The following is a 7,675-nucleotide window of genomic DNA, read 5'->3' on the forward strand; positions in this document are numbered from 1 at the left end:
GGGGCTATAGCCTGATACTCAGGGTCTATCTCCTTGTTCCTCTAGCTGTTTTATTGTCCCTCTGGCTATATTCAAAACACAAGGACTGTTTTGTGGTCTCTCCAGATATTTGACAATCCGTCTGTCCCTCAGGTCCAGACACTCTCCCCTTGTCCCTCCAGCTGATTCCTTATTCCTAGGGCTGTTCCCTTGTCCTTAGAGACTGATCCCCTATCTCTTGGGCTATCTTAGTAGGTATTTCTAACCACTACACAACATCTGGAGACTGTTTCCTCTTCCATTCAGCTGTTCTAGGGTCCCTCTGACTGTTCTCCAACTGAAAGGATTATTTCCTGGCCTCTCTAGCTGTTTGATAGTCATTCTTACTGTTCACATCACTGCAATGACTGTTCCCTGCTCCCTATGGCTGTTTCTAATTTATTGGAACGTTTCCTCTGCCCTGGAGCTATTCTCTGGAACCTCAGGCTGTTCCTGCTGCTTCTAGTTCTTCCGCAATACCTGGAATAGGCTACCATACCCTCCTGGTTTTTACCTCAATCATGAATATGTTCAGACTTCCCACTGCCTATTTTCTGGTCTCTCCAATTGTTGCCCAATCCCAAAGACTGTTTATTCTGTTGATGTGGCTGGAAAGACCTTAAGCAGCGAGTGGGAATCGCAGGCTGCAGAGGGAGTACCTTCCCTTTGTCTGTGGCTACCATGGGAAGCAGACCCTACAGGGAGGCTGCTTGCCTCAGAGTCCTGGGAAAGACTCTTGACAGGATCTGTAGTCCTGGAGTCACTATATCTACCATCTCCATCCTTCTTGAAAATCCATTAAAGTGAGCACATTCCCCCTCCCACCAGCATTTCCTGTATCTTTCTGAATCTCTTCTTGGGAGGTACTCTGACAGTCTGAGGAACCATGTAGGGATTACAACTGTGTGAGGTGAGGAGCATGGAGTCCGGCTCAGTGGGTAGCCTGGGGACTTGACCCTTCCCTCACCTGGGTTTCAGTAGTTCTCCCTAAAAAATGGACATCATTGTCTCACACCCAGTAATTGTTCTCCAGCCCTAGCACAACATCTGAAGTATTCTGGCTGAGTAGTTGGCCCCATGGATATTTTTCAGGTCAAAACCCATGAAAACTTATAAAAATAACTTAATATGTAATATCACTAACTGATTTAATTTCTAGACAGGCAGTGTAGTATAATGATTTAAAACATGAATCTGGAGCCAGATCTGTATTCAAATTCTGCCCTTCAATGGTTTCTTAGATATGATACCAAAAACACAAGCTACAAAAGAAAAAATAGATAAATTGGACTTCATTAAAATTAAAACTTTTGTGCTTCAAAGCACACCATCAAGAAAGTGAAAAGACAAACTTCAGAATGGGAGAAAATATTTGCAAATCATATATCTGATAAGGGACTTCTATTCAAAACACATAAAGACTCTTACAACTCAAAAATAAAAACAAATAACCTAATTAAAAATAGGCAAAGGATCTGAACAGATATTTCTCCATAGAAGGTATGTAAATGGCCAATAAGCATATGAAAATATGTTCAACATCATTGGTCATTAGGGAAATGCAAATCAAAACTATAAAGAGATGCCACTTCACACCCACTAGAATGGCTATCATAATTTTTAAGAACACCGAAAGTAATGTGTTGGCAAGGATGTGGAGAAATTGGAATCTTCTTGCATTGCTGGAGGGAATGCAAAATGATGCAACCACTGTGGAAAACAGTTTGGCATATCCTCAAAAAATTCCACTGCTAGGTATTAGCCCAAGAGAAATGGAAATACATGTCCATGCAAAAACTTCTACACATATGTTCATAGTAGCACTATTCTTAACAGCCAAAAAGTGGAAACAACCCAACTGATGCATGGATAAACAAAATGCAGTATATCTATACAATAAGATATTATTTGGCAATAAAAATGAATGAAGTGCTGATACGTGCCACAACATGGATTAACCTTGAGAACATGTTAAATGAAAGAAGCTGGTCACAAAAGATCACATATTGTGATTCCCTTTATATGAAATGTCCAGGATATGCAAGACTGTAGAGACAGAAAGTAGATTAGTGGTTGTCTAGGGCTGGGGGTGGGGGTGGAGGTGGGAGGAATGGGGAGTGACTGTTAATGGGTACGGGGTTTCTTTTGGTGGAGGTGATGAAAATGTTCTAAAATTTGATTGTGGTGATGGTTGCACAATTCTGAATATATAAAAATTAATTTAATTATACACTTTAAATGTGTGAATTTTATTGTATGTTTGTTAACATTTCAATAAATTTTTAAGAAATTATAAAACTTAGAAAAATCTTGATCCAGGTCAGTATTTTTTTTAAAAATTTGAATCCTTGTAATATTTTTTCAAAGAAAAAGAAATTGGGGGGAAAATATCTTGCCCAATCCTTGTCTTAGCTGTCTGTCTTGGGAAAATCACATTAGCTGTCTCTGCCTCAGTTGTCACATATGTAAAATGGGGGTAAAAATAATGCCTAACTTTTAATGTGAGTATTAAATGAAGTCATACATATACAGTATTTAGAATGGTGCTAGGCACATAGCTCTCTAAAGTATTAGTTATTATTAGTAATAGCAATGGTAAATGTAATTTAACATAACTTTAGTAGTGACAAATATCATTAATGATTATTTACAATATTGCAAATAATGTTTAATATCAGTAATTTATAATATTGGAAATAATGTATGTAATATTAGTAGCAATAATTTGATGCACCCTGGCAACCTTAATTTAACTCATGATCCTGATAATGCCTCCCAAAGATGTTACAAATATTTAATATGCTCATTTGTAGTATTTTACTTCTTATGATGCATATACACTGACCCCCACTGACAAATGCCATTTTCAACAACTTCTGAGGACAACCATTTCCCCCCAGGGATAACATACCCCACTAGTAAGTACTCATTGTAGATAAATAACTAAGTTTATCAATTTCTACTGTCTCCAAGCATACAGATGACAAATCCCCAAGCCCTTGGTAAATAATTCTCTTGAAAATTCCCCTGTCTTTACTGTGGCAAATCCCCTCTTTCACTAATACCCCACTGACAATTACTACTGTATTTTTTTTCTATCACTGTGTAACAAATTGCTGTTAAGAAAACAAACAGACAAACAAAAAAATTATCAGCTTGAAACAACACCCATTTATTGTCTCAGTTCTGTAGGTCAAAAGTACAGTCGGGCTTGGCTGGGTTCTCTGCTTAAGGGTCTCAGAAAGCTGAAGTTTAAATGTTGGCCACACTGGAGTCTGACCTGAAGTCTCTGAAGAAGAATCCAGCCTTACTCGAGTTGTTGGCAGAATTTATTTCCTTGTGATTGTAGGACTGAAGTCCCCATTTCCTTACTGACTACCATTAAGTGGCTTCTCTCAGCTCCAGGAGGCCAGCTGCATTCCTCACCACTTGGCCCTCTCCAATTTAAAAGCCAGCTAGCACAAGTCAAATCCTTACTCTGCATCCCTTTTGCCACCAGCAGGAGGAAACTCTTCTTTTTTAAAGGTCTCATGTGATTAAATTAGGCCCACCTGGATAATCTCCCTATCTCATAGTCAATTGATTAGTAACCTTTATCATGTCTGCATGATCCCTTTTGCTATATAACATAATATAATCACAGAGTGATTTCTCGTATTCACAGTCCCATCCATATTCAAGGGAAGGAGCTGATAGCAAGGGCAAGAATTTTTGTGGAGTCAATCTTAGAATTCTCTTTACTACTTTTGAGCTACCTCCTAATCCATAAATATTGAAATATCCCCATTGACAAATCTCCTGATTCATAAATACCCACCCATTGACAAATATTTCATTCATGAACTTTTTGATTAAAAATTGCTGCATTTGGTGACAGTGTGATTGTGAAAAGCTTGTGGATCACACTCCCTTTATCTAATGTATGGATGGATGAGTAGATAAATAGAGACAAAAACTAAATGAAAAATAGGGTGGGATGGGGAAGATGATTTGGGTGTTCTTTTTTAGCTTTATTTTCTATTCTTATTCTGATTCTTTCTGGTATAAGGAAAATGTTCAAAAATAGATTGGGGTGATGAATGCACAACTATATGATGGTACTGTGAACAGTTGATTGTACACCATGGATGACTGCATGGTATGTGAATATATTTCAATAAAACTTAATTAAAAAAAATTGCCCTGTTCAAAAATGCCCTCAAAATATCTGCATTCATGACCCCTTTTGACAAAGCTTCCTATTTAGAAATAAACACCACTGGCATATCACCCATAGATCTCTCCCATAGAACAATCTTGGTTGTAAACATCTATTGGGATATTTTTTATTGAAAACCCTTGTTGAATAATTTCTCCTTTTATAAATATCCCCCCAATAAACACTCTACTGTTGCTTGCCTATTGAAAAATCCCCATATTCTTAAATACACATCTGATGGTAAAACCCAGTTATGACCCTTGATGATAAATTGCCTTATTCTTTCTTTTTATTGTAAGTTATTTATTGTAAGATAATTTATAAATATCTTGCTATCTTTAGTAATTTTAAACAATGAACCAACAGTTTCTTCTGACAAGGACAGCTGAAAGCTAAACAAAATCAGCTGGCTTAATTTCTCTTCTTTACCTCTTATCTAAGGATGAAACTTGATTTTCATTAATCCAGAACTGCTGCACCAGAGATGATTTCAATCAACTCTATTGTGATGACAGCTTGGTAGGTGTGATTGAAGGTCAAACTCAGTATGTCAATCATCTCAGAAGCATTCTTGCTAGCATTGTCCATGGCTGTCATTCAAGCACTCTGCTCACTAGTGGTGGACTCCTTTAGAAAGTAGTAGATGATATTTGCCAGATTGTATTCTTGGTAATTTTGCAGCACGTCAGCATCAATATCATCATAGATACTCATGCTCTCAGCATTTGCAATGGTATTAAGTGGAAAATGGGTTTTTCTTCTGTCTTATAGGAGATGACAGGTCTGAATTTATTAAAGACAATAGATCCTTCATCAAATTAATATCCAGAATTTAATAATTCAAGGGCAATGACCGATGCATCTCCAAATGTAGGGGGTTTCCTTCCCACTTCTTTGAATATCACCAGAAACTGGTCAGAATGAGTCCTATAAATAATGCCCTTGATTTTATCACCAATTCCAACAAGTATAATATCTTTTCCAGCTGCTGTGAGTGCGGCCACCTCACTTTCCATCTGTTTAGCAACTGAGGAATGAATAGCACCAAAAAATCCTTTATCTGAGGATACACCAATGATGAGGTGTTTCTTCTTGTCTTCAGGCCCCTTAATATCAGCTTTTTCATACAGAGCCAGAGATCCTATTCCATATACTTGAGCTGGTTTGAGCCCCCTCTCAGCTTGAGCATATTTTGCTGCTGCTACCATTTTCATAGACTTGGTAATTTTTTGGATGTTTTTGATCAACCTTAGTCACCTGGTAATATCTTTCAAAGTTGCCGTATTTCGAACGTGGGTCCATTGCAGTTGCAGGGCCCAAGCCAATACCCCAGTGAGGGTTGCTCAACAGAACATGGTGGTAGCCGCCTTGCTGAAGGTCTGTCAGACAGGCCTCTGCTTTATTCTCAAACATCTGTTTATTGACATATCTCCTATTGCCCATCACGAATACCCCCTGTAAGCATAAAGCACATACCCTATTGATAACACCCGTATCTCCCCACCTATCATGAGCCCCACATTGACCAGGATCTACATTCATAACACCCCCCCCACCAAGGCATAACTTGATGATCTCTTTATTCTTAAATATTCACCAATGGGCATATCTCTCACTGATGATCCAATTTACAAATATCCTGATTTGCAAATACCTGCCCATTGTATTACATTGACAATCCCAGTTGAACATATTCATAAATTTCCACTTCTTGGAATATCTCTCATTGACAGATTCCAATGATAAATCTGCACATTTATAAATTAATGCCTGTGACGTCTGCTTCTAGTCAAGATGGAATCATAGGGGCCAGATTTACCCTTCTGCCTGAAACAAACAAACAAGCAAAGCAACAATACCAAAAACAACAGACAAAATCCATGAAAAAAATGGGTTTCAAAACACTAGTTGTCTGCCAATGAAAATGAGTGATCCCTGAGAAAAGGGAAACACATGAGGTGAGCCCTATGATTACTCCATCTTCCTTTTTGAGAGAGTTTACAAGCTACTGTGCAGAGGGGGATCTGAGGCAGAGGCTGTTGAGTGCCCTGAGTTTAGGAGATGGAGCTGAGAGTCCAGGAAGAACAAGACAGTGTTCATAGGACACACTACCAGAGAGGAGAAAAGTGCACAGAAGACCCAGGTGATCTGCCAAGGGACCCCTTGAGTATTTAACAGAGTACTGATCTGATCTGAGATTGGGGAAAGAACCATTTGAAGGTATAAGAGGAAATGGTGCCTGAGGCTCAAACAGGGCTGGGAATAGTTTACTGATCTGATCTGAGATTGGGGAAAGAACCATTTGAAGGTATAAGAGGAAATGGTGCCTGAGGCTCAAACAGGGCTGGGAATAGTACCAGACTGGAAAAACAGGAGACTGAGTAGAAAACTCAGGAAATTGCCTCAGTAGTGGGGATTAATTTGCTCTAGACTGAGCACTGTTCCAAATCCTTCCAATGAATTATAAAAGCAAGACCCATAAGGATCAGACTGTTTCCAAGTAACCTAATTGTGCCCCAGAACAAAACTCAAGATAATTTATAGGAATACAAAAATATCCAGCAACCAACAAGGTAAATTTCACAATGCCTGGTATCCAGTCTGTTTCTGCCTGGTGGGGACTAAAAAAAAAAAAAGAAGCTCCAACAAAAACCTGCTCTCTGTAGCCAAAGGACCAGGAAAGGGGCAGCCTAGCAACAAAGTAAACTTTTAGAAAATAACTGTTTTCTTACAACCAAAAACTATAGAAAAAAGTGTAGACCCAACTTCTACCCAATGCATACAAATGCCAAGTGGGGAGCCTATGTTTTCATCATCAACAGGCTGTAAGAGTTGTGCTAACCCCCCTGCCAGGGTGGTGTCAGAAAAGACTGACTAGTTATCTGGGATTTTCATTCCCACCAGGCAGAAACAAGCCAACCCCATGTGCTGTCAGCGGAGGATATGTTGAGAGCCATAAGGAGGCACTGATACACCTCCCAGCCAGGGACATATCAGTGGAGGCCTCCTAGGGAGTGGAACTCCCAGCCCCACCCAGCAGTAGCAAGGTGCCTTCCCCCTGTAGTATCAACAGAGGTCAAGTAGGGAACTTGGACTTGTACTTTGCATTAAAAAGGCTGAACCCCTCCCCTTTCCTCTGCTGGAATAGATTCAGAAAAAGCCAGTTAAAAGAGTAGGCTTAAATAAGAATCAGAGTCTCCATAACATAATGTCTAAAATGTTCAGGTTTCAATAAAAAATTGCTCTGTGATTATATTGTGAACCATTGATTATATACTTTGTATGGTTCAATGGTGTGTGAATATATCTCAATAAAACTGCTTTTAAAAAATTGCTTATCGGAGGCGGGGCAAGATGGCAGACTGGTGAGCTGTATGTTTTAGTTACTCCTCCAGGAAAGTAGGTAAAAAGCCAGGAACTGCGTGGACTGGACACCACAGAGCAATCTGTCTTTGGGCA

General features: G+C 39.1%; 1 pseudogene; it reads right to left on the minus strand.

The window, feature by feature from the left end:
* Positions 1-4,675: 4,675 nt before the first annotated feature.
* Positions 4,676-5,571, minus strand: LOC119523625 (annotated as a pseudogene).
* Between the last annotated feature and the right edge of the window lie 2,104 nt (positions 5,572-7,675).

Source organism: Choloepus didactylus, chromosome X, assembly GCF_015220235.1.
Source record: "Choloepus didactylus isolate mChoDid1 chromosome X, mChoDid1.pri, whole genome shotgun sequence".
In the NCBI taxonomy this organism is placed as follows: Eukaryota; Metazoa; Chordata; class Mammalia; order Pilosa; family Megalonychidae; genus Choloepus; species Choloepus didactylus.